We start from the raw sequence: 24,914 nt of genomic DNA on the forward strand, positions 1-24,914 counted from the left end.
GGGTTAATTTTATTTATGCAATCTTGTTCCTTATCTGTTGTGTCATCTCTTCCCATTTTTTCTCTTGGTCTCTTAAAATATGAAGCATCATCAAAATATTATGCTTAGCTTAATGATTAACCTCTTCTTATCTTCTCTTTCATTGTTTAGAAAAAACTCCATGGTTCTGATTTTCTCTTTTTCTTTTTTCCATTTAATTGGGGAGATATTTCTATTGTTTAGACAAACAATTAAAAGTAGAGAACAATCCAATTTCTTCAAGAATGTGTTTGAATCAGAGATTGAAGTTTTCAAAATAAATTCTATCTGACTACCTAACCATAAATTCTTAGATCCCAAACACCAAGATTTTCATGAAGATTAGCAACAAAAACTAACCAATTTAGAACATATGGTTTGGATAAATTTACTGCCTGTTCTTTTCCTACTTAAGTTTAAATGGTGATATGATATAGATCTTGTTGGAACTTATCCTAAACTACTCTAAATTATCCAATACAACAACAGTGCTAGATCTTGGAAACAAAATCTGGGTCTTTACATAGATTCTCATAGCCCACTTCTAAGTGCCATTGACTTAATGAAAATGCAGCTGACTCAAATTTAAATTGAATATCCCTCCAGTAAATATGACTCATCCTATAGTGCATTTTTTCTCTTTATGATTTGGTCTTATACATGGGAGATTCGTCTCTCTTCTACACTAAGAACTTAAATGGCTGGTAGGATAAAAGTATCTTGTTCTCTTTCTGACAGGTAGAAAGAATTAATACTCAGCACTGTAATTTCTTCCTCTCTCTATTTGCTGAATGCCCATTTTTCCCACTTTTTCAGAGAAAAATAAAGTGATTTAAACTTCATTTTACTCCTTTGGAATCATGATGAATAATCACAAGGATGGGGCAGTATGTTTTTTAAAAAATTCCAAAGGATAATAACTCTGTTATACTCATTTTCTTGTAACAGATGCCCCTTAGGAAGCATATTTCATTTTTGAAACTTTCAAACTATTACACAGCATGAGATTGGATGGATATATAATTTATAAGTCACAAGTAGTTTAAAAATCACAATAAACTGTTGAAACTTACAAAGTCAGAATAAACTGTTAATATTTATAAGCTATCTTAATGCCTGTAGCCTAGATTAATATACATTGAAACTACATTTCCTACTGAACCTGAGAGTATCATCATTTATGTTTATAAATTGCTAAAGACAAAAAAAAATAGTGCACACCAGAGAAACAAGGGGAAACTGTATGATTGTTTTGGATATGCTATAAATATAGAGATATATCTTAACAGATAACATGATTAAGTCCATGCACAAGCAAATAGTGCCAAACAAATTTCATTACTAAACAAATGAGTTGAGAGTCAATAGATGAGTCATATTTCTTCAAAATTTACGATCAAAGAAATGCAAATACTTATCTGTTTTACTCAAGCAAGCAAATATAAATCAATTGTTTTGCAGAATTAATTCAATTTTTAAGTCCAAAGGAGAGGTTAAAATCTGGGGAGAGTAAATATTTTACAAGATATCTGTGATATTTCCTTCTTTTACTTAAGAAATAAATAAGGAATGAAAAGTACATACAAATAAAGTCTAAAGTCCTTGGCACTAAACTATCTAGTCTTTCCACTTTTCATATATTTCTTTAATCTCTCTTTTTTTGGAAAGTCTATTTTGAGAACTAATAGAACAAAAGGTCACCTTAGCTCCTATAGGTTCTATAGTTCCTATAACCTAGGGTCAATTTTAAAAGATGCCCACTTCTATGATAAGCATAAAAAATTAATTTCATGCAAGAGTCTATAATAAGTCATTATCCTGGGGCCTCTGACTATAATGCAATTTTGAGAAATATTTTTATTAAATTAAAATGTCATCCTAAATATGATCAGGAAGTAGTCAATGTAAGATGTTATCAGTGAAAAATAAACTGAAACTTGAATTATAATCTATTATAAGGAGTTGAAATTAGGAAGTATTAAATGAAGAATAAAGATAGCTAACAGAAGTGATGATCCTCAGAATATAGGGAAAGGAAACCTTACAAATAAAAAAGTAGCAAAGTGTCTTTAGAATTGAACCTAGTAAAATATATTCAGAATTATGTAAAATCAGGGATGGGGAGCCAGATTGTGAACACCTAACAAAAGGGAGTAATATTGTGTTTGTGGCAAGTATTTTTATAATGAAAAAAGCTGCTTTTATTGTAATTTCACTATTTTCAGTTGTGTCCAACTCTTTGTGACCCAATTTGTGAAATAAAGGAAGTAGTTTGCCATTGCCTTCTCCAGGTCATTTTACAAATTAAAAAACTGAGGTTAAAAATCATTAGGTGAGTTATTCAGGGTCTCATAGATACTAAGTATGTAAGGTCATATTTGAACCAAGGAAGATTAGTATTTTTTACTCTCAGTCCCTCATTCTATCCAATATACCACCTAACTATTCCCATAAAGCTGCTATAAACTGGTTGGGGAAAAAAAAAGATAAATTTATTTAATGCATCTTCCTACATCAATCACACAATGTTATGATTCATGATGAAGTTTCTCATGTATTTCATTCCTGGAAAGTGTATGTATTAGTTAGTGAATACATGTATTCTAATCTTTCTGATAAATATATAAGTAGTGTAAATTGTTGATTTTAGTGGTGTTTATAAATCAATGAATAGGTAGTTTTGATTAGTGAGAATCATTTTCTGTCTTGTGAAGTTTGAGTTAGTTGTAGAGTCATGTAAAAGTTCCCATAAAATTCAGTCTAAATCTCGCAACTGGTTAAAAAAATAGAATTTTAGGATCTGTCAGTACAAATTTTATGATAGCAAACTGTGTATTCCTTTGATTCTTTGCAAAGTTGTGTATCTTGATTGATAAAAAAAACAAACTCTCTCTCCTCTTCACTTTGACCAAAGTCTGATTATTATTCCATATAAAAATAAAGATAAAAATGGCCAAATCTCTGCTCTCAAGTAGTTCAGAATTTAGAGGAAGTGATAAATCATACACAAATAACTTGAATTTAAAGTAGAAAGAGAAAAGGATAAAGATGTAGACAAAATAGAAAATGTGGGGAGGGTTAATTTCCAGCTAGAGGATAAGAGAAGTCTTATTTGGAAAAATCAGCATAAAAAACCCAGAGAAAGAGCCTGACTGTGGCTTTTATACCTGAATTTGTCTTCTTTCTGATTGACTTGACAGTGCATTATTTAGAACTTCCTGGGAAGTCTCAACTGGTGATTATTTTAATAAGGAGGTGGTCTCAGAGTTCTTTGTGCCTCTTAAACTTTTGGAAAAGATATATGCAATATTGGGGGAAAAGATTATCTTCAAAAGTGTCAAAAGAGATGAAAAGTTTTCCAAAGTAAAAGTTCGTTTGCAATTAGGAATCAAACTTATGTGGAAACAAAGAAAAGGTGGTAATAAGTAAAAAATGCAGTAGCAAAGGCAACTTTCTTGTAAATTTGTATCTTAAAAGGGGTGCATAAAAGAAATATAATATGGGTTACAAAATGAAGAATAAATATACAGATATAGTAAGGACATGTATAAATAATATCAGGAAGTTTAAAATTCAGAATGAACTAGATTTGTAAAAATGTAAGGAGTAGACTAGTTATGCTCAAAATGAGAAAATAAATATTCCATTTCCTTTAACTTTCTGGTGAGAAGAAAATGAAATAAAATATAATGCTATATAAAGAATGGCATTCATGGTCCATTCCCAGAGCAAACCATTGGACCAAATGGAGAAATTATAATATAGATTATCACTTCTGTCCATTACACTGTGTTCCTAGAAACAATATCTTAAATGGGATGTCATTTTCCCAGAAGAACAAAACATTTTGTTCACAAGTACATAATAATTTTAAAATAAGTACATAGTGAGGGTAACATGGTAAATGTTTAATTGAGTTAAGCTATAATTGTGGGTTCCATTTTAATGTTGAAATATATATAAGCAATTATTTATTCAACAAACATCTACAGTGTTTCCTATGGGCCAAACACTAAGCTAGACCATAGAGACAGAAAGACATAAATGAAGCAAATTTTGCCCTTAACTGTGTCAAATTATATTCTATTAAAAACACATGTATATATAGTTCTATAACAAATGAAAAAAAAATAATTATCCTCCAAGATTTTTAAGACAGGGATAAAGTTTCACTCAGTTTAGGAAGTAGCACAATGTAGTAAAAAGAGCACTATATTGGGAACTAAAAGATTTGTATTCTGTCATTTTGAACATAAAATAACTGTGATTATGTGAATATCATTTTTATTCTCTGCATCTTGCTTTCTTCATCTGTAAAATCAGGGAGTTATACTTAGTTATCTTTAGTATGCCTTCAAGTTCTAAATCCAAATAATTCTCTGCCTTGCCCCACTGCTTGAGTAAAATGTTATAATATGAATAGAAAGCAGAGAGAAACCAAAACTATTCAACTCTTGTTTTGTTTCCGTCTTTTCTAATAAGAATAGTATTCTTCAATTTGTAATAGTTAAAACAATCGCAGTAAGGAAGAATTGAGACTTAAGAAAAATGAAGAGATGAAAAAGGGAGACAGCTGCTATAAAGTACAATCTCCTGGTTGTTACAGAGTATATTCCAGTGTTAACAATAAACAACTCAACAGCTAATAAACACATTTAAGCATCGATTACCTTCAGACCATTGTAGTAGGAACCAGAAGAGATAGACAAAATATTGACTCTGAAATCAAGTTTAAAATAAAATAGATACCAAACAGAAAGCAATACTCAACAATACTATAGAGTAAATTGCCAATTACATAGTTTAGACTCTTGGATTTGGGTATTAAGAGATTGAAAGTATTTTTAACAGATTCAGATTCCAATAAGAATAGTAATGGCATGGAAAACTCCAGAACCATTTCATGGGAGATGTGAAGTGAAAATCCAAAAAAACATAATGATTTACTGGGAACATAACCAGTTGCTGGGAAATAAGGTCCTAGAAGTTTTTTTTTTTCCTTTCAGGGGCAGACAAATAAGAATTTGTTAAAATCAATGTCCTCAACAATAACAAGTGAAATTAAGGCATCTTTTATTTCATTACTTCCATATTCAGTAAGTATTTTTTTAATACAAGAGAGCTTATCTACACAAAAGTCCAATGCATTTGGCAGAATTGTTTTATTTTTTCTTAAACTATGTATTTTGAAAAACCTATCTATTTTGTTTAAACCTCTCAATACATCAAAACTGAGAAAATACAATTTATATTTATCTGTGAGAAGATAGCAGTTCTCTACAAAAATAAATAAATAAATGAATGAACAAATAAATAAATAAATAAATAAAGCATGAAAACTACATACAGATGTAAACTATAGGGAAAAGATCAAAGAGAATTCCATCACTAGTTTTCTTTTAAACATCAGTAATTAAAGAGAATGTACAGATGAAGATCTTAAATAAAGTGATGAACCAATTAATATAGATCATGCTGCCCAAAACAATCATACTTACTATTTACTACACTGAGATGATAACTAGAAAAGGGTATGCTTGATGAGTAGCTTTATTCCAATTGACTTTACAGTCCCTAAAAATCACACTTTTAAATATTACTCTTCTTGATATTTGATCATTTATAAATCTTAATAGGCTACTGAAAGGACAGTGAACATTCCTGGTAGCAAGTTTTACCTTCCTTTAAGGCAAATTTGTGAGAATAATGAAATATCAACAAATCTCTGCATGAACTTGTGATCTAATTACTTAGGAAACATTAAAAACTCATTTTTATAAAATGCCACTTCAATAGAAGAAAAGAGTACTAAAAGAAGCATGTTGGACCCAATTTATGGTATTAAAAGAAGTTTTTTTTTCTTATAATAAGTTTCTGTGACTTCCGGTCAAGATGGCAGCTTAGAGAAAGCTAAAGTTCAGAACTACAGAAACCCTTCCTTACCTATCTCAAATTGAATGCTCCTAGGGCACCAAAATTCAAAACAAAAAACAGAATAGACCCCGGGAACCTACCTCTTCCTGGACCTGGACCTGGATCAAAAGGTATGGCCCCCCAAAAGCCAGAACCTGAGATCACACAAATCTAAGGGGTAGGCAGAAGGAAAGTCCCAGGACCCATCCCCCCCAACCCAGAGCTCTAAGTCCGAGGCAGCAGAGGAAACCTCAGAGCCTCAGGGCCAGCTATTCTGAAAGCTGCTTCCTGAAAACAACCTGACTCAGTCGTGGGGGCACCCAACACAGACAGCAGGGAAACAGAGAGAGACGGGGGGAGCCTGTAGCCCCCTGGCTGAATCCTTCCATCCAAGTCTCACGGAAGATCCCTGCCTCAGGGCATACTCAGTTCAACCCAGCGGAAGTTAATCCTATCAGGAGCCCTTGGAGCTCAGGGAAGCCGAGACCCCCCTACCCCCTCAGAGGGCAGGGTCTTCTGGCCGGCAAAGGCATAAAAACACCTCACGGAGAGTACCAAGCCAGCCTCAGAGAGTGGAAGTAAAGCAATGGAGAAGCATCAGGAGGGAACTGAGGAGGGCAGAAACACCAAAACACCAGCATTTCCTGGCTTCCCCAGGAAGACAGAACCACAAATTCATAGAACGGAAAATTTGCCTAGGGCTAAAGCCTCTGAACACCAGACAGAGATAAGAAAAGCTAGACCTCCCCACTCAGATAGAGATGGCAAACTCCACAAAAGCACAAAAGCTTCAAAACTCCAAGAAAAACAAGAAGAAGGGAGCGAATTTGGACACATTTTATGGAGCAGAAATACAAAATACAGAGGAAATAGAATATGAAACACAAGCAAATGCTCCGAAACCTCCCAAAGGAAATGGAAACTCTCCACAATCCCATGAAGAATTTGAATCGAAATGATCAAAAAGATGGAAGCCTTCTGGGAGGAAAAGTGGGAAATAATGCAAAAGAAATTCACGCATCTACAAAACCAGTTTGATCAAACTGAAAAGGAAAACCAGGCTTTAAAGGTCAAAATTAGGCAACTAGAAGACGAGCAAGAATTAATAAAGCAAAGCCAAAATACCAAGAAATTAGAAGAGAACATATAATATCTCACTGACAAGGTCATAGACTTGGAAAATTGAGGGAGAAGAGACAATTTAAGAATAATTGGACTACCAGAAAAGCCAGAAATAAAAAGCAAATTTGACATTGTAATACAAGATATAATCAAAGAAAATTGCCCAGAGATCCTAGAACAAGAGGGCAATACAGACACTGAAAGAGTTCACAGAACACCCTCTACACTAAATCCCCAAAAGACAACTCCCAGGAATGTAATTGCCAAATTCCAAAGCTTTCAAGCAAAAGAAAAAATCTTACAAGAAGCCAGAAAAAGACAATTTAGATATAATGGAATGCCAATCAGGGTCACACAAGACCTTACAAGTTCCACTCTGAATGACCGTAAGGCATGGAACATGATTTTAGAAAAGCAAGAGAGTTGGGCCTTCAACCAAGAGTCAGCTATCCATCAGAACTGACTATGTACTTCCAAAGGAAAGTATGGGCATTTAACAAAATAGAAGATTTCCAAGTTTTTGCAAAGAAAAGACCAGAGCTCTGTGGAAAGTTTGATATCAAAAAACAAAGAGCACATTACCCATTGAACTCCCAAAATATTTCTTTACTGATTTAGAAAAATCCATAACAAAATTCACTTGGAATAACAAAAGATCAAGGATATCCAGGGAAATGATGGAAAAAAAAAACACATATGATGGGGCCTTGCAGTCCCAGACCTTAAACTATATCACAAAGCAGCAGTCATCAAAACAATTTGGTACTGGCTAAGAAACAGAAAGGAGGATCAGTGGAATAGACTGGGGGCAATCGACCTCAGCAAGACAGTATACGATAAACCCAAAGTTCCCAGCTTTTGGGACAAAAATCCACTATTCGATAAAAACTGCTGGGAAAATTGGAAGACAATGTGGGAGAGACTAGGAATAGATCAACACCTCACACCCTACACCAAGATAAATTCAAAATGGGTGAGTGACTTAAACATAAAGAAGGAAACTATAAGTAATTTGGGTAAACACAGAATAGTTACATGACAGACCTTTGGGAGGGGAAAGACTTTAAAACCAAGCAAGATATAGAAAGGATCACAAAAGGTAAAATAAATAATTTCGACTACATCAAATTAAAAAGCTTTTGTACAAACAAAACCAATGTAACTAAAATCAGAAGGGAAGCAACAAATTGGGGAAAAATCTTCATAGAAACCTCTGACAAATGTTTAATTACTCAAATCTATAAAGAGCTAAATCAATTGTACAAAAAATAAAGCCATTCTCCAATTGATAAATGGGCAAAGGACATGAATAGGCAGTTTTCAGATAAAGAAATCAAAACTATTAATAAGCACATGAAGAAGTGTTCTAAATCTCTTATAATCAGAGAGATGCAATCAAAACAACTCTGAGGTATCACCTCACACCTATCAGATTGGCCAACATGACAGCAGAGGAAAGCAATCAATGCTGGAGGGGATGTGGCAAAGTAGGGACATTAATTCATTGCTGGTGGAGTTGTGAACTGATCCAACCATTCTGGAGGGCAATTTGGAACTATGTCCAAAGGGCGATAAAAGAATGTTTCCCCTTTGATCAGCCATAGCACTGCTGGGTTTGTACCCCAAAGATATAATAAGGAAAAAGACTTGTACATGAATATTCATAGCTCCGCTCTTTATGGTGGCCAAAAATTGGAAAACGAGGGGATGCCTTTAAGTTGGGGAATGACTGAACAAATTGTGGTATATGTTGGTGATGGAATACTATTGTGTAAAAAGGAATAATAAAGTGGAGGAATTCCATGGAGCCTGGAACGACCTCCAGGAAGTGATGCAGAGTGAAAGGAGCAGAAACAAGAGAACATTGCACACAGAGACTGATACACTGTGGTATAATCGAACATAATGGACTTCTCCATTAGTGGCGGTGTAATGTCCCTGAACAATCTTCAGGCATCCAGGAAAAAAACACTATCCATAAGCAGGGGACAAACTGTGGGAGTAGAAACACCGAGGAAAAGTAACTGCCTGACTACAGCTGTTGAGGGGACATGTCAGAGGAGAGACTCTAAACGAACACTCTAATGCAAATACTAACAACAACATGGCAATAGGTTCGAATCAAGAACACATGTGATACCCAGTGGAATCATGCGTTGGCTATGAGGGTGGGGGGAGGAAAAGGAAATGATCTTTGTCTCTAATGAATAATGCTTGGAAATTATCAAATACAATATTATTTAAAAAATAAGTTTCTGTCACTATTCATTATCTTTAGAACCATTTTTGCTTAAATGCTTAACTACTTTGATCCAGTTTCAGTCTCATGTAAGTTCACCTTTGCGATCTCTCATCTGCCAACTTCCATTTCTGGGTGTTGAAAGCTGTTCTTTTTTTATCATTTTCCTTACCTGAGGGAGCTATATTAGAAGTTTTGACAAAAATAATATAGCTTATTGAAATCACAGAATGAATAAGATGATCATTCTCCATCATCTACTCTTTATTGCTCCTGTCCTATACAAATAATGTATATGTCATAGCAATTCCAATATTAATTTTAACTTCTTCCTTTAATTTAGCCAGAATAGTTTGCTTTAAGGATAATAATGTAGTGTTTTCAAAGGAAAAAGAAAAAAAGCATTCGTGGATATTATTGGAGCTGTTTATAGATACATTTCAGTACATTAAATTTCTATTAAGAAAGTTTTTGAAGTTCTGAGTGCAGAGCCAAGATGGAGGAGTGAACCAGGGCTGTTCCATATCACCACGAGAATCGTCTCAGACCAAGATTAAAATAGTGTCACAAAATGAATGCAGGAATGAAAGAACCAATAAGGAGACAGAATGAAACAACTTTCAAGAAATGAAAATTCCAAAAGGTAGGTAGAGATCATCTGGGGAATTAGGGTGAGAGAAAAGCAAAGTCAGCAAAAGGCTGCAGCAAGGAGGGAATAAAAGCCAAGAGCAAATCATCCTCTCTCCCCCATCCATAATGTACATCTGCTGTCTCAGGTTCAGAACCTAAGTCCAAGGTAACATTCAGACTCTGATATCCTACCTGGGAAAACACTGGTACAAGCCAAACCACACCCCTTGAAATTTCAAACCTGTGGAGTAGTCTACAGTCTCAGCACAAGGCAGTCTGAGCTGAAGTGGGCTGATCTGTGTGGCCCCAGAGCAAAGACAGGATTTCCAGTCTGGGCTTCAGAGAAGAACATAATACACAGTTTGGGGTTGATAGTAGTAAGTACTAAGTACTAAGTACTGACATTTCTGCCTAATGTTCAGGGTAGAGCTCCAAGACAGGGCAGTCAAGGGTGTGCATGATTGCATCAAGTAGCCAGAAACTTGAGCCTAAGCATGGGGGTAGAATTTGATCAGCCCCTTACCTCATTAAGATCAGAGTGAAATAAAAAGCTTACACCCAAATCGGAGACAAGTCCTTATGCCATCAGCTTGTCACAGGTCAATTGAATCAGCAGGGATATTGGGTTGCCAAAGCACTCAGTCCTCAGACACACAAAAAAAGCTAAAAATAACATCAAGCAACAATTGAAATTTAAGAGGGTACCTCAGATTCCCAGAAAACAGAGCCTACCTATGAAATGAAATGAAATTAAAAATGAGCAAACAAAAAAAGCACCCAATTCTAAAGAATTTTTATGAAGTCAAAGAACAAGGTACAGACACAGAAGGGGACAGTGAAGGCAAGGGAAATCTATGCAAAGTCCAAAATAAAAATATGGATTGGACACAGATTCTGGAAGAGCTCAAAAAAGACTTCAAAAATCCATGAAGAAAGGCAGAGGAAATGCAGAGAAGAGATATGAAAATGATGCAAGAAGAAGTGGTCCAATTGAAAAAGGAGAACCAAACATTAATGGAGGAAAGTCAGGCCTTATAAATCAGAATTAACTATCTAGAAACTAATGATTTCATGAGAAACCAAGAAATAATAAAGCAGAATCAAAAAATAATGAGAAAAAAGAGGGGTGTTATATGGAAGTTTGTAAAGAAGGTTAAACAGAAGGGATCACTGACAAATATATATATATATAAACAAGTTTATTAGCTAAAGGGACAAGGGATTTGGAAGGGGAATCAGTGAGTGACTTCTAACCCAAACAGATATTCAAATCTTAGCCTTTCTAAATAACCTTAACCCAACTAAATAAAAAGGGTAATAAAAGAAAGTGGTTAGTAAAGTCCACAGGGCCCAGATTCTCACAACTCCAGAGTCCTTGGTTAGGTCAAACTGAAGTATCAAGATGAGTAATTTTCACAAGGTTCAGGAAGGGAGGAGATTCACACCCTCTGTGAGGGGGAATACTCACTCGATCTTTCCTTAAAGATGATCCAAGTATTTGCAGCTCCAAAGTTGGTTTCCTTCCTGGAGACACTTCCACATAGCCTCTCTGTCTGCATCCAAGATTGAGAGAGACAGTTGCCAATTTTCCAACTGCCTTAGAATGCTGATCCAACCAGCTCTGTGGAATCTTGATCTGAAGGCTGTCAGTCAGCCTTGCACAATTCCCTTGCTACAGTCCCTCCTTTGCACAAAGCTGAAATTGTGTTGAAAACACAATTTTAGCATTTGTTCACTTAATGTACTTACATATTCTTTAAACTAAAATTTCTACCTAAAATAACAAACAACCTACCCTCAACTATTTTATCCTATCTAATACCATCATATTCTTGAGATGTAATCAAGGAAACTTGAAAAAGGGGAAAGTATACAATAAACAATTACAAAGTTCAAAATACAGACCAAACATATGCAAAAGCACAATAAGCAAATAACATCAAAATCAAAATGCATATACAAATACATGCCAAACAGTAAAATAATAAAATGCTACTATTATCAACTAATAGAGAAAATTCTACTAGTATTGCAATGCATAAACATCAACATTAGAGAAAAAAATTTGGAAAATACAATAAACAAACATTGCATGAGTTTAACAAAAAAAAGTAAACCAAATCATCAAAATCACTTATGCAAAATACATTTAACAATAGATAGAATCAAACATAAGCAATCCATATAAGTTTTACATATATACATATAATACATTATATACATGTATGCTATACATATATCCTTCACATTTACACATATGTAACATGTATACATATGTATACAATATAATACTAATAATTTTACAATCCTACCTATAATACACAGCATTTACATATATTTATGCATCTTTTTACATTTTGTGCAATGTGATGTTATAAGTCATATGTGCTATGTAATGTATGTTGTTATGTATGTTACATATATTTTGTAGTGTAGTTCAGTACCTGACTTTATCTTATCTATCTTAAACTCTAATCTATCTAAAGCCCTTTCTTAATAAATTCTTTTTTATACATATATTCCTATACCAAACTAAGTAGCCATTTTTTAGTAACTAACTACTTTATAGCTAATTAAAATATTGTTAGTAGCTAACTATACATTGTTTAACTCATTCAACTAGTGAATTAATGTAACCTAATCATGTTTATGTTTTTGTGTATATGTTTTTTTTATGTTGTTATTCATGCTATGTTATGTTGTTTTGTTAGTGTTATGTCAGTGTTACTGTTGTGTTATTGTTGTGTTATTGTTGCATGCAATATACTTACAAAACTTCAGATTATTCCTTTTCTTCTCAAATTGTTTGAAGAATTCTCCCTCTCCAGAATTTATGATAGTAAAATGTATGAATGAATGCTTGTAAAATTATGTTATTTTGTGTTATATTACTTTAACCAAATTCCTTAAAACCATCAGTCCTTTAATCACTTGATCCTCTTCATTGAAAATTCCCTTCAAAGTCTTTATCTGCTTAATATTTATGTCTTTCAGTCTTTTGACAATGTCCACAAATTTTTCTTTTTCTTTCTTTTTTTTTAAATAAAGCCTTACCTTCTGTCTTAGAATCAACACTGGGTACTGGTTCAAAGACAGAAAAGTGATAAGGGGTAGGCAATGGGGGTTAAGTGACTTACCCAGGGTCACACAACTGGGAGGGTCTTAGGTCAGATTTGAACACAGGATCTCAATTCTCTGTACCTGACTCTCAATCCACTGAGCCACCCAGCTACCCCCTCCATCTATTTTTCTGAATCCTCCTCTTCATCTGCAACATCCTCTTCTATCAAAATGTCCTCTTCCACTGGAATGGTCCTCTCCTTATTGATCTTTCTGACTAGAGACTCCATTTGACTGATGAATTTCAACTTTCCACAATCTCTTCCTTTTCATTTTCTTCTTCAACAATTTGTACACTTCCATTATTAATTCCATGGGCTAATTTAATATATGAACAATGATACCATAAATCTCTTTCTAATAATTTTACTGAAGAAGGTGAAACTAATACAATTGTATAAGGACCTATTTGACTCTCTTGAGTCGCTGATGTTTTTGCAAAAGATTTCACATATACCATATCAACTGGTTGAAAATTATGAAGAAAATAATTCAATGGACCATATTGAATCAATAATCCCATATCATGCAGTTCTCTAAGCTGTTGTTTTAATACAATTAAATATGAAGCAATTTGACAATCTCTTCCTAAGAGATATGTATAAACTGTCCTACAAGTTTTTGCCTGTAATGGAACATGTCCAAAGAGCATTTCATAAGATGATATGTGTAAATCTGCTCTTGGACTTGTACATAGGTAAAACAAAGCTATGGGAAGAACACCTGGCCTTTATAGATGAGTTTCAACACAATTTTTTTCCACCATAATTTTGAGTTCATTATTCAAATGCTCTACTTGACCTGAACTTTGTGGATGATAAGGACCATGATATTTAGGTGTTAATCCTAGATTCTCATAGACTCTTTTCAGGATATCTTGTGTAAAATGAAATCCTTTATCAGAAACTATTGTGAGTGGTACACCAAATCTAGGAACAATTTTCTTAAGCAATACTTTCACCACAAGGCTAGCTATACTAGTATTAGATGGAAAAGCTTCAGGCCATTTTGTTAATCTGTCAACAGTTACAAGACAAAACTTGTATCTTCCAGCTTTTGACATGCCGGTGTAATTAATTTGCAAACTCTCAAATGGACAATACCCAGAGCTTTGTTTCTGAATGTACCTTGATTGAATTTTTGGCAAACAGAACAACTTGTACAGATCTTATTTGCAACAGTACTTATTCCCAGTGCTACCCATTGTCTTTTTACAGAGTCTACTACAAATTGAATACCAAAATGACCTTTTGTGTAAATGGCTTGACACACAAATACCTATCGAAATATTTTGGTAACAGTGGTTTTCCAGTGTCTGCAAACCATATTCCATGTTCTTTCTTTGCTCCAAATTTCTCCTTCCACTTCTGAATTTCTGAGTCTACATAAGCTCTTTCTAAATCATCAGACTCGATAGTTGACAAAGTCATTATATACACTGAAGCATTACTGGCTGCAAATCTTACAGTGATACAGACTCTATGATTTCCTTCAGAGAATGAATCTCTGCCACAAGTATGACTTCTACAATGGATCACTGCTAGCTGTTTAGGTTTTTTTGACAGCATACAACAACTCAGTTATTATTTCTGCATGACCAATTGGTTTTCCCAGTGCAGTAATACAACCTCTTTGTTTCCAGATCTTCCCTTTAGTATGACATTCAAAAAATGCATAATGAGAGTCTGTAAAAAATATTTACACTTTTACCATCAGCCAGAAGACACGCTTGCTTCAATGCTACTAACTTCCCCTTGAGCACTAAGGTTACTAGGTAATGAGCTATACCACAGTGTCTCAAATACTGTGACCACTGCAGCACCTGTACATCAAATTCCATCACACAAGTATGAAGAACCATCTGTGAATAACACCAAGTCTGGATTTTTCAATACAAATATCTTTCAAATCCATCCTAGGCATATCCACTAGATCTACTACTTCTACACATTCAAGACTTGGCAAATCAAGAAGTGTAGCTAGGTTTAATACACTATACTTCCTCAATTGGATGTTCTCACTACCCAGGAGAATAATTTCATACATAGAAATTTGTTGATCTGAATAAGCTTGAGTAAGAACTTTCCTCATTAGAGCTTCTATTTGATGTGAACAATATACAGTTAATGGATATCCCAAAACTAAATCTGCTGACTTCTGGACCAACACTACAGCAGCTGCTACACCCCTTAGACAAGGATCTGAACCAGCAGTTATTGGATCAGGTTGACAATTATAATATCCAATTGGATGATAACTTTGTCCTAAAGTCTGTGTTATCACTCCAGAAGCAACATATTTCATTTCATTGACAAATAGTTGGAATGTTTTTGTATAGTCTGGGATACCCAAAGTTGTAGCACATAAAATGACTTCTTTGAGCTTACTTAAGGCTTACAGATGTTCAGGCTTTAGTTTCAGAGGTTCTGGTTCTGGATTCCTGGTTAAATCTGTTAGGTATTTTGTAAATTGACTATATCCAGTTATCCAATGTCTACAGAAACCAGTTGTTCCGCGAACAGCTTGGAGTTGTTTTTGGTCTTAGGAGCACTCAATTTCTGGATATCTGCTATTGTTTTCTGTGTGATACTTCCAGAACCCTCTGTTAATACAAAACCAAGATATTTCATTCAAGGGAAAACCCACTATAATTTTGCCTTGGAGATTTTATGCCCATTCTTATATCATTCTAACAAAAGAATCTTGCTATCTCTCAGACACACTTTAGCATTTGGGGATTCAAGAAGAATATCATCCACAAAATTCAACAATTTACTTTCTTTGAATGTTATAGTTTTAAAATCTCTTCAGAATTTGGGAAAATTGGCTCAGCAAATTGGTGAATCACTGTAGCAAAGGGTCCATCTCTACTGGGTTTTATTACCATGTAAAAGCAAAGCTCTTTTGAGAATCCTCCTGAGTTGGAATTGAGAAAAAAGCTGAGCATAAATCTACCATGGTGAAATATCTGCCTGACATGGTATGGAATAAAGTATAGCAGCTGGAATTGGTACAACAGGATGAGTCTTGATTTCATAATCACTGACTGCTCTTAAGCCCTATATAAAACAATATACAACTTTGCCATTCTGATATAATTTTGGCTTTTTGATTGAAAGAATAGGGTATTAAATTCTGAGAAACAAGGTATTATGATCCCTTGTTGGATTAGGGATTCAATGATCTACCTTACATCCTCAATTGCTTCTTTAGTTGAGGAGATATTGAGGTACACAAGGAACTGTTCCTTCCTTAGTCCTCACCCTTACTGGAGTAGCTGATTTCAATAGACCTACATCTGTGGAAGACTTTGACCAAAGAACTTCATGAATATCCTCAGGTATAGGATAGATTGAATCTAAGTCACCCTCTGAATTGACTGAATCTAAGAACAGCAATGGAAAAGCTTTCAGAGTTTCTTCTGGTAGATATGAGATATCACCAGTATCAGTACATTAGATTGTTGCTCTTGATTTACATAATAAATCTCTAACCAAAAAAATTCATTGGAAAGTCTGGCATATACATAAATGCTTGTTCCACAGATAAGGGACATAAATTAATCATTTTTGGTTGTAATTTTGCTACTCTTTGTGGTTTACCAGTAGCTCCTATAACTTCCATTGTACCAACAGCTCTACAATTCTTAGAAAGACTTTGCAAAGCTTATTTAGTAGCTCCAGTATCAACCAGAAGATCATAAATCTGCTATCCAATAATTACAGACACATATGATTCTGTACATTTTTGGCGGTTGGAATATTTCCAACACTGGTACAAGCACAGTAACATCAGTAAAACACTCAGTCATTTCCTGTCCATCCAAATTTACATCTGCGTGAATTGCACGATATTCCCAGGATTTTTACCACCATCATCAGCTTTTTCACTACTCTCATTGGTCTTTATATTCTCTACCTTGGTATCATTGCTCTCATTTATATCCACATTACCTTTATCCAATTTACATTCTTCGCTCTTTTCCATTATTTCACAATCATTAGAATTTTCCACTAGTTTAAATTACAATTTCCTTTTTCCTCACAATTATTAACACTAATTACATTATCCTTTTTTTCATTAACATTATTTATAACTTCATTAACCTTATCACCATTTCCCCTTGATTGTTCAAATGCAGATGAAGTCTGGGTACACCATTATTTCTTCTATGGTATTTGTTCCAATCATTATTTTTATTATTCCAATTATTTTGTCCATGTACCTTCCATTTCTATTTAATTGTCTGGAAAATTTCTCTCTGAACATACAGTCCCTGACAAAATGTCCAATACGATTACACAAGAAAGATCTCTGGGGTTCAAATCTCCTTTCTCTAAGCTTGTATTGGTTGCTTGTTTGTATAGATCTTAGAGCGATCACAGTCTTCACTTCCTTTATTTCACTGCTCCTAGCTTTATTTTCTGCATCCCTTCATTTCTTTTTTTTAATCCTCTATTGCAGTGCCCCTTTTGTCATTATATATCCTCATCATCAATACACAAATATGTTACCTTTATTCTCATTCCTCTGATCCCATTTCTTCCCAATCAGAGCAATTATTCCTGAAGAATAATTTAGTTTTAGGGTTTGTATTTCTCACAAATATTCTCTTAATATGAGCAATTGTTCCTTCTTCTAAAACACTGAGGTCTAAAAAGATTTCTGCTGCATCTGTAATTCTTTCCAAAAAATTTGTTGGTGTTTTATTTTTTGTTTGATATTCTCAAATTTAGAACAGGTATTAGGTCTTTTAGTGTGCCTCTTCATCACATCCATAATTAACTTTCTGGCCTCTTTCATCAATTCATAATTAGATTTATTATTCATATCCACACCTTGGAAAGTTTCTGGCCATGGGTTAAATAATGGATCATTTCTTGTCTCATCAAACTTATTTCTTTCTCTTATGTTAATAATTTTTTCATCAATAAATTAAAATCACCATAAGCATAGTCAAAGATATCTAAAGCCCTTTGAAATTCCATTACAACCTCATTAGGTTCTTCTGTAAAAGATGGAGTACTACCTTTACTCGATTCCAAATGCTCTGGTGTAAACAATTTGTGTATTTTGACTTTGTATATTTCATCATAAATTACAACAGGGATATCCCTTAAATGAAATAGTGATGCCTGACTTTTATTACATTCTTCCTCTTCCCATTGTAATCTAATCAAATTCTTAATAGTCTCATTATTATACTTTAAATCATTTTCAAAATTATTTTTAACAATCATTCTTTCTTTCATACAAGACTCCAGTGCCTCTATCTTGTCCTTCATAATTATAATCATGTGCTTTTTCTCAGAGTCTTTAGTAATCCACATCATAATAGCTGTCCATCTATAACCAATACCAAACACCACAAATTTACACACAAAATTACACAAATATAAATAAACATATACACATCAAAGGCACATATGACAACACATATTGCATAGTTAAACACATAAATGGTTACATCCACTGATATCCCAACATAACATAACAACATTGAGGAAACAATTTTTTTTTAATTATATAAAGGATGTGTAAAGCACAATCCCACAAAAGGTACAATACATCATTTGTCATGTACTCTGACATGTTTACATTAAACATAAAGCCACTATATGATGATGGATATGTTGTATTATTATCCACTTTGATTCATATTTATAAACACTGAAGGACAGAACTAAAATAATCAATTTAAAAAATCAACAAAAATGGGGAAGCTGGGTAGCTCAGTGGATTGAGAGCCAGGCTTAGAGATGGGAAGTCCTAGGTTTAGATCTGGCCTCAGACACTTCTCAGCTGTATGATCCTGGGCAAGTCACTTAACCCTCATTGCCTAGCCTTTACCTTCACACTTCACACTTCTTCTTCACACTTCTTCACACTGTCCACCAGTGTGAGAGCGAATACTCACTTAACCTTTCCTTAAAGATGATCCAAGTCTCTGGTAGCTCCAAACTTGGTTTCCTTTGTGGAGACTCTTCCACATAGCCTCTCTGTCTGCATCCCAGATTGAAAGAGACAGTTGCCAGTTTTCTGACTGACTTAGAATGATGACCCAGCCATTTCTTTGGAATCTTGGTTTGAAGGTTGTCAGTCAGCCTTGCACAATTCCCTTGCTACAGGGGAAAATATGAAATAATTTATTGAAAAAATAACTGATCTAGAAAATTGATCTATGAAGGACAATCTTAGAATTATTGGACTATCTAAAAGTCATGATCAAGAAAAGCGTTGGATGTCATATTACAAGAAATTAACAAATTAACCTACACAAAGATCCTGGAACAAGAAAATAAAAATTGAAATTGAAAGAATTCACAGATCACCTCCAGAAAGAAATCTTCAAATGACAAATTCCAGAAATGTAATACCTAAATTCAAGAGCCACCAGGCTAAGGGGAACATTCTTCAAGCAGACAAAAAGAAACTATTCAAATACCATGGAGCTATAATCAGGATCACATAGGATCCAGCAGCTTCTACATTAAAGGATCAAAAGCCATAGATTATGATATTCAGGAAGGCAAAAGATTTGGTTTTACAACTTTGGTTTTACAACAATATTTCCAGCAAAACTGAATATATTCTTTCAGGGGTGGAGGGGAAATGGGCATTTGATAAGATAGAAGTTTTTCAAGCATTCCCAAAGAATAAGCCAGACCCAAACAAAAAATTTGAAGTCCAAACACAAGACACAAGAGGAGGCCAAAAATATATATAAGAAAGAAAATTTAAGGAGCTCATTAAGGTCAAAATGTTTATATGTCTACATGGAAAGAGTATTTCTGTAAGTTTCAACAATTCCTCTTAGTAGTAGAGAAGATAGAAAGAATTTACTCCAAAAGAGGGTGAAGTAAGTTAATTATGATGATTTGATGATATGATGTGTATGTAAATGTGATGATATGTAATGATCTGTATATATGATATGACATGTATGCTTATGAAAGTTATGTAAAAAAATCAATCAAGAGCTGAAAGAAAAGGTTGCACTGAGAGAAAAAGGAAGGAAGAGCTAGAATGGAGTAAATTATGTAACCTAAAGAGGCGTGAAAAATCATCATAGAGGGAGGAGTATAAGGTTGGTGATGGGAAATATTTAAACTTTACTCTCATCTTAACTGTCTCAGAGAGGGAAAAACAAGTGTACTCAGTAGGGTATAGAATTCTATTTTACCCTACAGAGAAGTAGAAGGGGAATAAGGCAAGGGAGGGGGAGATAATTGGAGGGAGGGTAATTGGAAGTGAGGCAGTAGTGACAAAAAGCAAAACACTGGTGAGAAGGAACAAAAGAAAGGGAATAGAGTAGTATATAAAGGGGGAAACTGGATGAAGGGGTATACACAGGTAGTAATCATAACACTGAATGTGAATGGGATGAACTCATCCATTAAAAACAGATAACAGAGTGGATTAAAAACTAGAATCCTACTATATGTTGTTTACAAGAAACACATTTGAGTCATGGTGACTGGAGCTGAATTTATTATGCATCATCTTAAGTAAAAGAAATCAGGAGTAGCAATCATGATACCAGACAAAGCCAAAGTAGAAATTGAACTGATTAAAAGAGATAAAGAAGGAAATTACATTTTACAAAAAGGTACTACAAACAATGTAGTGATATCATAGCTAAACATTTATGCACTAAATGGTATAGCATCTAGATTTGTAAAAGAGAAATTAAAGGAGCTTAAGAAGAAATAGACAGTAAGACCATACTAGTGGGGGATCTCAACCTTCCCCATTGAGAACTAGATAAATCAAACCAAAAGATAAATAAGAAAGAAGTAAGGGAAGTGAATGAAATGTTAGAAAAAGTAGAGTTAATAGACATCTGGAGAAAATTGAACAGGGATCAAAAGGAATATGCCTTTTTCTCAGCAGTATATGGCACATATACAAAGATCAACCATAAACTACGGTATATAAGTATTGCAAACAAATGCAGAAAAGTAGAAATAATAAGTGCAACTATTTCAGATCATAATGCAATAAAAATTATGATTAACAGGGATCCATAGACAGGCAAATTTTAAATTAATTTGAAACTAAATAATCTAATTTTCAAAACTGGTGGGTCAAAACAGAAATCATAGATTTCAAACTTTTTCAGACTTCATTAAAGAGAATGACAATGAGGAGATAATGAGGAGACAGCCAAAGCAGTGCTCAAGAGAAAATTTATATCTCTGAGTACTTATATCAACAAAATGGAGAGGGAGGACATCAATAAAGTGGGCTTTCAATTTAAAAATTAGAAAAAAGAACAAATTAAAAATCTGCAGAGGAAAACTTGATTGGAAATCCTAAAATTTAAGGAGAAATTAATAAAATTGAATGTAAAAGAACTATTGAACTAATAAATAGGAGTAGGAGTGGATACTTGGAAAAAAATAAAATAAAGTGCTAGACAATCTAACAAAAAAGAAAGAAGAGAATCAAATTAACGATCAAGGGGATCTTACCTCTAATGGAGAGGAAACTAACATAATTATTAAGAACTACTTTGTTCAATTATATAATGATAAATATAACAATCTAGAGGAAATGGAGGAATCTTTACAAAAATATGAATTGCCCAGATTAACAAAATATGAAATAGAATACTTAAATAATCCTATATCAGAAAAAGAAATTGAACAAGTTATCAAGGAACTTCCTAAGAAAAAATCCCAAGCACCAGAATGATTAACAAGTAAATTCTATCAAACATTTAAAAAACAACTAATCCAAATACAATACAGATAATTTGACAAAATAAGCAAACAAGAAATCTTACCAAATTCATTTTATGATACAAATATGGTACTGATTCCAAAGCCAGAGAAGGAATAAGACAGACCAACATCCTTAATGAACATGAATGCAAAAATCATAAATAAAAGTACTAGCAAAAGACTGCAGGGGGCAGCTGATTAGCTAAGTGGATTGAGAGCCAGGCTTAGAGATGGGAGGTCCTAGGTTCAAATCTGGCCTCAGAAACTTAGCAGCCATGTAATCCTGGGCAAGTCACTTGACCCCCATTGCCTAGCCCTTACCACTCTTCTGCATTGGAACCAATACACAGTGTTGATTCCAAGACAGAAGGTAAGAGTTTAAAAAAAAAAGACTTCAGTAAGTTATCACAAGTATTATTTATTATGACCAGGTGAGATTTATATCCAGAATGCAAGACTGGTTTAACATTAGGAAAACCATCCACATAATTGATCACAACAATAATCAAACCAACAGAAATCACATGATTATCTAAATAAATACAGAAAAAGCCTTTGTCAAAATATAACACCCATTCCTATTGAAAACACTAGAGAGTATAGGAATAGAAGGGCCATTCCTCAAAATAATAAACAGCATATATCTAAAACCATCAGCAAATATCATCTGCAATGGGGAAAAGTTAGAAGCCTTCCAAATAAGATCAGGAGTGAAGCAAAGATGCCCATTATCACCTATATTGTTTAATATTGTACTAGAAATACAAAAGGTAGCAATTAGAGAAGAAAAAGAAATTGAAAGGATTAAATCAGGTAATGAGGAAAGTAAACTATAACTCTTTGCAGATGATATGATGTATCAAATTAAAGAATCCTAGAAAATCAACTTAAAATCTAGTGGAAATAATCAACAACTTTAGCAAAGGTGCAGAAGAAAAAGTAACCCACATAAATCATCATCATTTCTATATATTTCCAACAAAACTCAGCAGCAAGACAGCAAGAGTTAGAAGGAGAAACTCCATTTAAAATCACTCTAAGGCAATCGAAAATATTTAAGAGTCTATAAGCCAACATAAACACAGGAATTATATGAATGCAACTACAAAACACTTGTCATACAATTAAAACTCTATCTAAATAATTGGAAAAATATTAATTGCTCATGGGTAGGACAACCTAATATAATAAAAATTATAATCCTACCCAAATTATAGAAATAGAAAAAGTTATAACAAAGTACATGTGGAAGAACAGAAGATCAAGAATATCAAGGGAAATAATGAAAAAAAATGTGAAGGATATGGGCCTAGCAGTACCAGATCTTAAACTGTACTATAAAGCAGTGTCCATCAAAACAATATGGTACTGGCTAAGAGACAGAAGGGTGTATCAATGGAATAGACTATGAGTAAATTACCTCAGCAAATTAGTGTTTGATAAACCCAAAGATCCCAGCTTTTGGGACAAGAATTTTATTTGACAAAAACTGCTGGGAAAATTGGAAAACAGTATGGGGTAAATCAGATCTAGATCAACATCTCACACCCTATACCAAGATAAATTCAAAATGTGTAAATGACTTAAATATAAAGAGTGAAATCATAAAAAATTAGGTGAACATAGAATTGTATACCTGTCAGATATGTGGGAAAGGAAGGAATTAAAGACCAAACAAGAGAGAGAACATTACAAAATATAAAATGAATGATTTTTATTATATAATATTAAAATGCTTTTGTACAAACAAAACCAATGTAACCAAAATTGGAAGGAAAACAACAAACTGGGGGAAAAATCCTCATAACAAAACTCTCTGACAAAGTTTAATTTCCAAAATATTTAAGGACCTAAGTCAAATTTACAAAAAATTAAACCATTCCTCAATCAAAAAATGGTCAAGGAATATGAATAGGCAGTTTCCAGATGTAGAAATCAAAAAACTATCAATAATCATATGAAAAAGTGTTCTAAATCCCTACTGATTAGAGAAATGCAAATAAAAATAACTCTGAGATGCCACATTATACCCAGCTGACTGTTCAATGTGGCAGCAAGGGAAAGTGATAAATTTTGGAGGGGATATGGCAAAATTGGGAGACTAATACACTGCTGATAGAGTTCTGAATTAATCCAACCATTCTAGAGCCCAATTTGGAACTATGCCCAAAGGACTTTAAAAGATTGCCTGCCATTTGATCTGGCCATAACACTTCTGGGTCTGTACCCCAAGAGGAAAATAAGAAAAAATACTTGAACAAAAAATATTTATAGCCACGCCTTTTGTGTTGGCAAAAATTTGGAAAATGATGGGGAATGCAGGAAAAATTGTGTTACCTGATGGTGATGGAATACTATTGTATTGAGAGGAATAAAGAACTGGAGGAATTCCATGTGAACTGAAATGACCTCTAGGAATTGATGGGAAACAAAAAGAGCAGAACCAGGAGTACCTTGTACACAGAGACTGATACATTGTGGCAAGATTGAATGTAATAGACTTTTCCAGAAGCAGCAATGCAGTGATTAGGACAATCCAGAGGAATTTAGAAGAAAGAATGCTATCCACATTCAGAAAAAGATCTGTGGGAGCAGAAACGCAGAAGAAAAACATATGATCAATCACCTAGTTTGATGTGGATATAATTAGGATTCTGTTGTTAAAGGATCACTCTACTGCAAATATGAATAACATGGAAACAAGTTTTGAACAATGATACAATGTATAACCCAGTGTAATTGCTTGTCAGCTCTTAGTCAGGGGAGGAAAGATGGATGGGAAAAATTATGAATCATGTAACCATGGAAAAATATTCTAAATAAATAAATAAATTATAAAAAATAAAGGAACAATCAAGCTTTTAAAAAAAGGCAGCTTTGGGGAAACCAATTTCACTACATATTGAAACTGGTTTTAGTTTTCAAAAACTTTCATTACCTTCATAACTGGAATGTAGTGCTTCTAGATTCATCTCCTGGTCATTGTTGGCATTCATCACTCTGGCACGTAGGTCTTCCTTCCTCCAATGGGAAGGCTGGTGGCTGCAGAAAGGAAGAGGATAAAGTCAAGGTGAGGATCACCACATGGCATCTGGAGGGCCCACCTCACTTCAACTCACCAATATGGGAATCTGTGAGAGGTTAAA

General features: G+C 33.9%; 1 pseudogene; it reads right to left on the reverse strand.

The window, feature by feature from the left end:
• Nucleotides 1-9,314: 9,314 nt before the first annotated feature.
• Nucleotides 9,315-24,764, reverse strand: LOC130458126 (RWD domain-containing protein 4-like; annotated as a pseudogene).
• Nucleotides 24,765-24,914: the final 150 nt, after the last annotated feature.

This window comes from Monodelphis domestica, chromosome 3 (assembly GCF_027887165.1).
Source record: "Monodelphis domestica isolate mMonDom1 chromosome 3, mMonDom1.pri, whole genome shotgun sequence".
NCBI classification, from domain to species: Eukaryota; Metazoa; Chordata; class Mammalia; order Didelphimorphia; family Didelphidae; genus Monodelphis; species Monodelphis domestica.